This window comes from Asparagus officinalis, chromosome 8 (genome assembly GCF_001876935.1).
Source record: "Asparagus officinalis chromosome 8, Aspof.V1, whole genome shotgun sequence".
NCBI lineage: Eukaryota > Viridiplantae > Streptophyta > Magnoliopsida > Asparagales > Asparagaceae > Asparagus > Asparagus officinalis.
In genome coordinates this window covers 34,501,728-34,514,070 of record NC_033801.1, presented here as the reverse complement: position 1 = coordinate 34,514,070, position 12,343 = coordinate 34,501,728, and positions in this window count along the sequence as shown.

Below are 12,343 nucleotides of genomic sequence, written 5' to 3'. Positions count from 1 at the left end.
TCACGTCGGCACGAGCGGATCTTTCGTGGTAGGAGTAGGGGTGGTCTTCATTTCCCCACATAACCACGTGTTACCCTGAGCCTTTTCTCTGACTGAGCCATGCACCAACAAAGTGACTGAGTACAACGTGCTACTCATCGGGCTCGAACTGACTAAGGAGTTGGAGATAAAGCATCTCGAAGCCTATGGTGATGCTTAGCTTATTGTCAAACAGATGATAGGAGAATACGAAGTTAGGAATGATGATTTGATCACACTTCATAAAACAGCTATCAAACTAGTTGAGTCCTTCGAAAACTTCTGCATCGAGCATGTGCTTCGCTCCAAGAATACGCACGCACACGCTCTGGGGTCCTTAGCGGCTAACCTAGCCCTACCGCTAGGGATAGATCAGCGCGTCACGGTCGCCGTCGCAAGCCGATAACTCTTCCAGCCGGAAGAAGTTCTGGAAGCGAACACAGCACACCAAGTTTCGGATCAACCCGACCCGAAAGATTGGCATCTCCCGATCATCAATTACGTCTTGTACGACATGCTGCCTGAAGACGTCAGAGAGCGAGAGTCTGTCCTTCGACGCATCTCAAGGTTCTACTATGACTCGACCACGAAAGTGTTGTATCATAGATCATATGACGCATTGATGTTACGATGTCTTTCAAAGATGGAAGCACAAGAAGCTCTGCGCAAAGCCCACGACGGTCTGTACGCCGACCGACGCCACGCCTTACTCATTGGTATATCGCTGCAAGGTCGTCTTACCATTAGAGATTCAAATTACATCTCTCTGTATCACTCTAGCGGTAGAGATGATGACCGAGGATAACCACCAACGGCGTCTCACGGAACTCGAATCTCTAGATGAAAGGCGGCTTGAAGCCCAGCAGCACATTGAGTTCTACCAAGCCCGAATGGCTAAGGCTTTCGACCAAAAAGTCAAGCGTCGATCCTTCAAGGAGGGAGAATTAGTCCTTGTTGTTTGACGACCGATGATTCTCAACTCTAAAAAGAAGGGCAAGTTCCAGCCCAAATGGGAAGGACCATTCGTAGTAGAGATGGTCTATTCGAATGGAGCTTATCATCTTGTCAAATTAAATGCCAATAAGATCATGATGCCTATTAATGACAAATTCCTGAAGAAGTACTACCCTTAGTCCTTCACCGTACTCCAACTTGTGCATGAGTCTAAACTGCCCCTTCTCCTCTAACCGGTACACGAGGCTAAACTGTTCCTAACTCGTGTACCCCATCATATATATGAGTGTGAGACACCGCTTAAAGGGAACCCTCAGAAGATACTACGTATAGTGTTCTTAGGGATAACCCGAAACCCCCTATTCTACAGTTAGGACCAAAACAAACTATCAAGTTAACCCCCACCTCTGATAGTCATTCCTCCGTTGGTCTCATTCAACTAAACGATGGATCTCTTAAATCTCATCACGTTAACTATTACCTCTGAAAAAATCAACTTACCAATCCTCTCTAATAGGATGGTGATCCCACAGAGTTACTCACATCATAACAAATGATCCCATCAAGTTAACTGTTACCTCTGATAAAATCAATTTATTAATCCTCTTCAATAGGATGATAGGCCCTCATAGTTGTTCCAATCGCAATAAGATGCAATCATGTTAATGATCACCTCTGATGGCTAGCCCTGTTATTCCCGCGAGTAACATGGCTTAAGTAGTAACCTACCATGCGACATGTTACTACTCCGGTCAGTTGTCACACTTATACGTCCCTGAACTACCTGACCTATTCCAAATATTCTAATACTCTCTTAGAATAATCGATGGGCAGCAGCCCACCACGTGACGGCTCCTATAACAATCGATTGTCACACTCCTACGTCCCTGAATGATTCGATTATCTCCACCCCATCATTCCCCTTAGTGACGGTGTCATCGATAGCGACCTACCAAGTGATGTGTCTTATCGATCTTTGAGCGGCGACCTACCAAGCAGTGGGTCTTAGCTCGAACCCCACCCCGACCACCTGCATGGGTGATCGGCCATTCTGGGCTAAGTCATCCAGCTTAACTACGACCTAACGGTTGAAGTTAACCCGACCCTATGCTTCAAACAAGCCAAGGGTAGAGGAGAAATCTTAGCAATGAAAGCTTAAAAGAAGCTCCTCAATGACTCACCACGGTGGGGGAAGCAGCGTGGCTAGCCTGACTCGAGCAATAGTTAGTAAAGACAAGTCCGACTCACTGACTACCAACGATTTTTCGAAGGTCTTAGACACAGATTAACACAGATCAACACAGAAAGCAAAGAAAAGTAGCATGTGCAAAACGGTGAATAACCATAAGCATAAAACGCTATTACAAACAAAATTTTAAAATGTAGCAAGTGACAGCGGTACAAAAAAAAGCAGAAAAAGAAGGAACATTCTAGATCAGCTTCAGCAGACTGAAAGTGGCAATCCTCACCTTGACGTCTGCAAGCTCTGCCACCTGCCTAGCTTAGGTCTTCTCCTCCTACCTCTGCTGAAGCCTGGCGAGAGCAGCCTCACCATCCTCCACTTCCTGACGCAAGCTATAGGAGTTTCATGAGGAAAGATTGATCTAATGAAGTCATCGAATCTCATCTCAATGCAAGAAGGCTCCAAAACATAGTGGGAGTGGGTGGAGTTAATCATAGCGTTTGAAATCAACCAAGGATTATGGACAGAAGATATCGATGGCTCAAAAGGGTTTTGGCAAAAGGCAGATGAACTATCTCATCCTTGAAGGACCTCAGAGTCACAGTGGGAGCTTCGTGAGAAGATTGACTTGATGAAGTTATTGAATCTCATCTCAAAGAAAGGCACTCCAAAAATCACAGTGGGGGGGGGGGGGGTGGGGGGGGTTTAATCATCTTGGAAATGATTAAGAATCAATTGGTTTTGGGTTATCCTTAAGATTACCTTGTGTAGTATTCACCCGGAACTTCCCATTAAATAGGTTATCCCGAATATACTACGGATAGTACTTCTTCGGGAACTTCTCATTTATTAGCATCATAAGTTTGTCATCATTTTGGGTGACCAAACGATATGCGTTGTTCGAGTAAATTGTTTCTACCATGAACGATCCTTCTCATTTGGGTTAGAATTTTCCTTTCTTCTTGAAATTGAGAATCACCGTTCATCGAACGACAAGGACCAAGTCTTCTTCCATAAAGCTTCGTTGTCGGACTTTCTTATCGAAAGCCCTGGAGATTCAAGCTTGATAAAACTGAATTTGCTGCTGGGCTTCTAAGCGCTTTTCATCTAACATCTCGAGTTCTTCAAGATGTTTTTGATGTTGTTCATTGGTCGTCATCCTTATTGCTAGAGCAATACACATGGATGGAATTTGAATCTCTAATGGGAGGACAGCTTCACACACATACACCAGAGAATAAGGGGTTGCCTTAGTCAGTGTACAGACTATGGTACGATAGGCCCAGAGAGCTTTGCCAAGTTTGTCATCCCAGTCTCATTTGTTAGATTTCACGAGCTTCGACAAAATTTTTATGATTATCTTATTGAAGACCTCAGCCAATATGTTTGCAGTGGGATTGTATGCCATTGACGAGACGTCTTCAATTTTGAACTTCCCACAGAATTTGTTGAAAGCGGTACTGACAAACTGAGGGTCGTTATCATGCACGATTCACCTCGGAACACCATATTGATAGTTAATGTGGTGTTTGATGAATGCAACAACATTACTCATCTTCACTTCTTTAAGCAGAATTGCTTCAGCCCACCTTTAACTGATGGTGGGAAAATAGAACTAACGATGTCCATTCCCCATGTCTCGAATGGCCATGAGGTGGCCGAAGGGTGTAAATGCTCTGGGGGTTAGTGCATGTAATTTGTATGTACTTGACATGCGTGGCACCGTCAGGCGTAATCAACTTTGTTCTTGACCATGGTTGGCTAATAATATCTCATTCTTCTAAGTCACTCGCAGAGTTTGGGACCAGGTTGGTGCGCATCGTAGGTTCCGTCATGCACTTCCTTAAGAGCTTCCTCCGCCTCTTTAGTTGAAAGACATCGGAGTAGCAAACCGTCATATGCGTGACAGTACAGTGTCTGGGTCGCTGTATTATAATAAAATGTTGGTGCTCTTTGACAAACAGAGTCTCTTTCTTTTATGTCTTTTAGTAAAATATCATGCAAGACACAATCAATAATAGGGAAATGCCGGTCTTGGGGTTCGAGTTTAATTATGGTCACGTGCGCTTCTTTGGCACCCAAGGCGCACTCTGGTATGAAGAGTTGGTGAGTTCTCATGGTAACCAATTGTTCCGTTTTGGGAGGCTGTACCAGAGATACTACTAATATTGCCAGTGTATCTGCATATGAATTTTGGAGATGTGGGATGTACTCAATGAAAAATCCTTCAAAAGAGTCTTCCATCTTAACGACTGCCTTGTGGTATAGAATCAGGCTCTGGTTTTTGACTTTGTACTCTCCACGCATTTGGTTGATGATTAGTTGAGAATCACCAAAAGCTTTGAGATACTTAACCTCCAGCTCTTTGGTGAAACTGAGTCCAAAGTGCGTTGTACTTGGCTACATTATTGGAGCATTTCCCAATTAATGAGTAGGCTCGGGGCATCACATGCTTCTCTGGGGAAACTAGGACAACTTCGACTCCTGCAGAGATTTTAGAATTACCAGGAGCACTCGTCACATTGGTGGCTCGAGAAGCACCGTCAAAGTACAATTGCCACACTTGATGATGCAAGATAGTGTTGACTTCGTGGGTTTTATCCGGTAAATCTTCATATAATTCCAATATGTCGGTTGTAGGGTTAGCTGCCAGAAGATCACAAACCGACTATCCTTTAATTGACTTCTGTTGCTTGAATAGTAGGTCGTATTGGGATAAGAGCAAGGTCCATTTTGCTAGATGCCAATTCATAGAGGCTGGTTGCGTCATGAATACCCGGACTAGGTTAACATTAGAGATGACGTGAATTGTCTATCCAACGAGGTAGTGCTGCATTTTTTTGATGGCGAACACCAAAGTGAGGCACTCCTTCTCGATCATCAAATATCGAGATTCGGCACCTACCAAGGTCCGACACAAATAATATATTGTTTGTTCATGACCATTGTCATCATCTTGTGTGAGTAAAGCACTTAACGAGTGGTTTATCACCTTGATGTAAATCAAGAATGGTTTACCCGACTTTGGTGCTACGAGAACAGGGGGATTTAAGAGATATGCTTTGATATCTTCAAATACCTTTTGACACGCATCGTCCTAGACAAAATATACACCCTTCTTTGTGAGCTTTGAGAATGGATGGCATTTCCCGGATCGGTTCGATATGAATCACTGGAGGTAAGTGAGTCGCCCTTATAGTCCCCTGAGTTCTTTGAGGTTTCTCGGGGGTTACAATTCACGTATCTCCTTCACTTTGTCGGGATCAATATGGATACCCTTCATGATGACGACGAATCCGAGTAATTTTCCGCTGGATATTCCGAGGAAAGACTTAGTATGGTTAATCTTCAATTGGTGGCTCCGCATGAGATCGAACATTGTCCTCACGTCTTTAATGTGGTCGTCTTTGTTACGGTTTTTAACGACCAAATCGTCAACGTAGCACTCAACGGTCTTACAAAGGTGTTCTTGGAAAATCTTCGTCATTGCTCATTTGTACGTGGTGCCTATGTTCTTCAAGCCAAAGGGAATGACCGTGTAGCAAAAGACACTGAGGGGTGTCCTGAACGTGGTATATTTTTTGTCATCTGAATACATATTGATTTGATTGTATCTTGAGAACTCATCCATGAAGGATATTCTCTCAAATCCACATGTGTTGTTAATGATGACATCCTTGATAAGGAGAGGAAAGTTGTCTTTCAGGCAGACGGTGCTCAAGTCTCTGAAATCGATGCAAATCCTAATTTTTCCATTCTTCTTCAGAACCGGAATGATGTTCGCAAGCCAATCAGGATGTTGCTCTTCCCGGATGAAGCCCGAGTCGATTAGCTTTTTAACTTCAGACTCGATCGCTTTCATAATTTGTGAATGAAACCGTCTTTGCTGTTGCTTGACGGGTTTGGCATCTGGTTTGTTGTTTAGGCGATGAGTCGTGACGTTCGGGTCGAGTCTTGGCATGTCTTCGTAGTTCCAAACAAAAACATCGATATACTCCCTAATGAGAGCAACCAACTCTTCTTTCTCATCTAGTGGAAGGCTATCACTGACGAAAATTAGTTTTGGGTTAGCTTTGTCACCCATGTTTACCTGGACCACTTTATCCTCAATGGGAGGTTCTCTTTGTTCGAACCGGTCACCATATTGGATGTTTAGGTAGTGAATCCATGGGACTTCCCAAGTTGGTAGTTGATCATCTTCCCCCATTGCGATGGGGTCGATAGTGGCCATGTTCGATATCAGACCTTTGAACATCTTTCCAATGCTGACATCAGAGACCTAATTTGAAGAATCAAACGAGTACCTGTCTTTATTCGCTAACTAGTCAATGACTTGCCAGCAGCATTCATCTTCGGGTGAAGAGACATAGCCAAGACATCTTCTGTACACGTAGTAATTATTAGGTTTCTCCTTTGGTACATAAGCAGCCTTAGTCGGAACTCGAGGACCTCGGTCGAAGCAAATTCCTTCCCCAAGTGTGAGATTGTATCCTTATTTTTTATGGGGTTCCTTATTTTTTATGGAATTACGCACTTTTGAGCTATATTTAGACAAGTGAGGACCATTCTTTTTTATCGTTGCTACTATCCCTTGAAAAATGGTCTGGTAGCGGAGACATCTCCCCTTTACCGTAAATTATCTCCTTTTGACCCTTTTTCTTGGTAAGAATGACCACGATCATCCCGAATGAGTCTTGTATATGCTTCTTTGTTATGCAAGATGAATGGAGCAGCGTGTGTAAGTCGGGGTCATTGTATAACCCCTTCAATAATTTTCCAATCCCTTAAATAGTTGCTTATCTGCGACCACTGTCTTGACCTTACTATTAGCGTCTACATATTTGAAACACTGATGGAGGTTGGAGGGGACTATAATATTACTATGGATCCAGGGTCGACTCAATAATAAGTTATAAGAGGTCTCTACATCGATCACATAGCACATGACCTCCGATTTTAAATCTCCGAGCTGGCACTTCACCCGGATTTTACCAAATAGCCTAGATCCACTGGTGTTAAATCCATAGATAACAGTGACTGTGGATACTAACTTGCTAGCGGGAATTCCGAGATTATACATCTATTGGAGTAGAATAATGCTGACAGTGGAACCCAGATCGACTTGGATCCGGATGATAATTCTAGAGCCGATGTATCCGGTGAAATACAATGGCCTATCGTTCTTCAAATTCCTTACCTGCATGTCCTCCTTTGTGAAAGTGATGCACGGGAATTGTTTGCCCGCGAGGTTGCAATGTTGAACTAACGACTCCGGTTGTTTAGGGATCAGCTTGATCTGAGTGAGGAATACATCAGAATCAACTAAAGCTTCTTGCAAAGCCTCCCAGGTGTCTTTAGATAGACGCAATAACTCACATAGAGTTATCGTCGCTAAGATGTTAGCCAATTGGGCCATAACATCGAAGTGGTATGGAATGTTCAAACTTCCTGGTTTGTCTCTCCTAATCGAACGATTGAATTGAGACTGCTTCAGGTTCTAAACCTCTTGGTGCTAGGGCTCTTTATCATTCTGTTTAGCTGCACCCTCCTTTCCTTGATCAGTTTCTTCAAAAGGTTTGGTAGTGGTGGTAACCACCCCCTACTCAGGTGATTGATCAGCCACCTTGGGATAGTTGAACCGATACTCGTTTCCACTTCTAGTGGCAAAAGCTTCATGTTCATCATCAGAAAGTGGGAAGGTAGGGATCCCTTCATCATTTTCCTCCATAATTGTTGTGGTAGCACAATAAGTTGTCCCTTTGCCCTTAGATTTGGATTTCTTCTTGGAAAAAGACTCTGTCCATTGCTCATCTTGATGTAGATCAGGATGAACCCAAAGGATTTCTCTGTTGGAGGCCGTGTGTGGCACTAGGCCTTTTTGGCGTTGCCCATGAGGGTCTTCATTGACAGTTTTCATCTCTACTTTTGTCATGGGTTCTGGACGAAACCTCGTGAGCAGAACAGAGCCAAAGCAAATACTCACTACGTTTGCACCCACCTTCTTCTCCTTTGGTTGCCTTGTGGTGATAATCCTAACATCAATCAAGGCTTAAATCTTTTCTTTGAGGGCATAACATGTTTTAGTGGGATGATGAACTACCTTGTGGGTTGCGTAGTATCGTGGATCGGTAGTCTTCTTGGCACTCTCATGATCGGTGATTGGGGGTAGCTTAATCTTGTTGTTCTCCAACAGGTACTTGAAGATACCGGGAACCTCATCTTTCTTGAAGGAGTATTCCTTCGAGAATTTTGGCTCAGAAGCCTTCTGTTGCCTTTGAGGTCATTGCTGTCACTGAGGTGATTGCTACTTTGACTCCTATTATAGTGACTGATGTTGCTGTTGTGGTTGCAAGTGGATGGTCTGGTTGGCATCCATTGTATTTGCTTGTGCCTTCCCTTTACCACGAGAGACAAAATTCTGCTTTGGGGCATTAGCTGTTGGTTGACCTCTTTCAGCCTTCTTCCTTTTAAGGATCGTTCGAGTTGCTTCCCGTGCACCTTCAATTCTTTCCAAGTACCACGAGTGATGAAATTCCCTTTACCATAGCTTCTAGCACGTCCAAGGAAAGACTATTATGACATGTTTGGAGGATGAATTTCTACGTGACCGGATCTCGGCAGTTCATTGCTTTATTTCAAAAACACTTGATGAAGTTCTCGACCGATTCTCCATCCTTTTGCTTCTCATCAACAGTATTCCAATTGACACTTTAATATTATCATCGAAGAAGTTGGTGAGAAACATGCTCTCCATATCATCCCATATATTGATACTTTTCGGCTTGAGACGGTAGTACCAATCGAAGGCAGCTCCGCGTAAGGTGCCGACGAATAACCGGACCATCAAGGGTTCATTATCGAAGATCAAACCCAGGTGAGACTTGAAGTAAATCAAGTGCTGAGTGGGCAAACCTCTTCCGACGAATAGTATGAAGTTGATTAAGTTGAACTTCATCGGATTTGGAATAGACTCCTACTCTCACAGATAAGGATATGGGTTGCATGTCTTCTAGACTTCTTCACCTTTTGAGCAGACATCAAAGCATTGATCTTGCTCTTAAGGTCTTTCATCTTCACATCTTCAACTACATCTCTCTTTTGGCGATTTGGATGAAGACCAATGGGACCATCCCCAGTGTTGGTGTTATTGATGGGGCTACCCCAGTGTTCGTATTATTGTTAGGGCCACCCCCAACATCTTTGTCGTCGGGAGGGGTCTCGGCATTGATATTCTCCTCCACTTCTGGGTTGCTATCTATTTGACTGATAGTGTTACAACGACTAGATTCACCATGCTGATTTGATAACTCTTGAAGTTGTTGGGCATATAAATCCTTGACCCATTGTATGGCCATCTCCATCTTGATTTTAAAATCTTTCGTCTGTTTGGCCAATGCCTCTTGAAGGAGTTGAGCCATCTGTTCAGTAGTAATCATGAATGATTCTTGATTTTGTCCCACACTAGATACTGTATTGTTTTAAGCGATTATAGAGTTTGCATCTGATTACTTCATCATCTGAGGAATGCCCTCTTCTTAGTCTAGGTCTGATATTCCTAGACCGCAGCGAAGTGAGATGTTGGGCAAAGGATCGAGACTAGAATGCCGGGTTGACTTCCCCTTGTCGATCATGTTGATAGTGACCTCCGGGAATTCATCAGCTTGACTGTTTGATCTTCTTTTACGAAAGTGCCTTGGCTTGTGTTTAGATGCTTCAGTGGAGATCCTTTCGAATACTAAGACCCTCTGTGGAGCGGTCTTAGGGTAGGTATATTCTTATAATATCGTCATGATTAACCTCTCACGAGGACAGTAAGAGTCTGATCCTGGAGTACTTCTCTTTTGAGATTTATCCGTACCCCCAGTTCAATAGTACAACTCATCGGAGTTGTGGTCGGAGTAACCTATCGGCTGTTTACTTAAATTTTTAGGTCTAACGTCATCTTCCATCAGACACGTTTTCTTCTAAATAGGTAACATCTTGCTGGTGTTCGCAGGAATCATATGTCTGGAATCACATCCTAGTGAGGGTGAAACCCTAACAAGCTCCTGATTCTCGACACACACCCCTAAGCGGGTGGTTTCAGGAAACAACTTGTTAGGAGTGCGCATACGACCCCCAGTATGAATAGTTACTTGAGATTTGTTCACTGGACCCAAGTGTTTTCTGACAGGAGTCTTACCTCAATCTTCGTGTAGAGGATCATGGTGATCCTTCAACAGAACCCTAAACTTGGAGAGATCCACACTGCCGTAAGGCTTTATCGGACGTAGAGGAGTAACAGGAGCGGGACCGAAAGTTGATGGAAGCTGGGAAGTAGCCTTAGAGCTGGAATTAGATGAGAGACATGACTAGTGTCTCTCCAGAAGTAGAGGCATCTTGGATATTTTTGGTACCGTTTTTGCCACTGTTTTGGCCTTTGGCACCCATACTTGTTTAGATTTTGGTGATTCTTTGGCTGCCTCTTCCTTCTGCAACTCATGCACCTTCTGCACAAGAATTCATGCATGCGCAAGAAGTGCGCTATGCTTCTGGATGCGCTCCTCAAGGGTAAAACGGATTCGTTTGACACGAACTCATTTGTTAGTCAGCGGTTGGGAGGAGGAACCCATTGCTTGCTGCGGTGAAGGCTAAGTCATTTGGCGTCTTCTGAATTCTAAATTCGATTGATAGCGGAGTACGTCTACCTACTCGAGAGCTTTGATGAATTAACGAGTAAGACGTTGGCGCCGTCTCTAACGAGCCCTCTCATCAGAACTGGCGTGTTTTTAACAGGCAACTCCTTAACTTGTGAGGAGTTATCGTGAGCCTCGTTGTCATGAGCATCAGATCCGGCTTCCTTGGACGCCGGGGAGGAGTCTTCAACAACACTTGGGTGAAGATTGTCACCCTGAGTCTTCAGATCTGAAGGCCAATGAACCTTCTTTAAGGAAGTGGTGTTCCTGCACTTGCAAGTAGAGGAAGATCTGGAGGAAGAGGAGGAGGAGGAGACATAATCCTCAAACTTCTGCTGGTTGAACTCGTATTCGACCTCTTCATCCATAGGGATCTTGATCATCGGCTATGGCATGACAACCTCGGTAGCGGATTTGTTGGCTCCCACTGTGGTCGCCAGTGTGTTCACGTCGAAAGTTGATTTCTTCATTGCGGGACTCATTACAACTTTAGTCATTACAATAAGTTTAAAAAAAGAAAGACATTATATAAGTCTCCTTACATAATGAAAATAACAAAGATTACAACTTTCTTGAAAACACATGTAGAGAAATCGTTTATCAGTCTTCTGCTTATACGGGATCTTTGTCGGTGCTTGGGTTTATCTGTGGACCACCAAATAATCAGATCTGATTAATTTTATTCTTTCACGAAGGAGACAAGAAATGGAAGTGATTATCTCGGTAACGATGAGATAAAAACTCTTCTCGAGATCACAGCAAGGTTACGATCTCAAGGGAAGAGGATGACCAAGGCTGTAAGGACTATGAAATTTCAATACTAGTTAAAATAATTTTTAGTATTTTAAAATATTTAATTATAATTTTTAAAAGAGTATTTATATTTTTCTCGAATTTCTACATATTTTAAAATATTTAATTATAATTTTTAAAAGAGTATTTATATTTTTCTCGAATTTCTACAATTTTCTATGATTTAAAGTCTAAGTTTTATATTTATTTAAATGATTTAAATATTTATAAATTTATTTAGTGCAATAAAAAAATTTGGAATTAATTTGCTGTGTTATCTATACTGTTACATGTCATTTGAATAATACGTTGTATTATTATATTATTACGTATTATTTCGTATAATACGTTATATTATTAATTACGTGTTATTTTGTATGGAATGTTGTATTATTTCTACTATCGCGTATTATCAGTCGTATTAGTAAAACTGATACGTTTTATTATGCGGATAATTATCCCATAATTATTTGATTTTAAATGTAAGAAATTATATATTTTATTAATTAATCTTATTTAATTGTATAATTTATGGTATTATTTCTACTGTTGCGTATTATCGATTGTATTACTACAACTGGTATATTTTAATGTGTAGATAATTTTCACATAATTATTTAATTTATTTAGTGATGATTATTATTTTTAATTAATTTTCCAAAACCCTAATTATATAAATCCTCTCTCTCTCTCTCTCTCTCTCTCTCTCGTATGCAGTCCG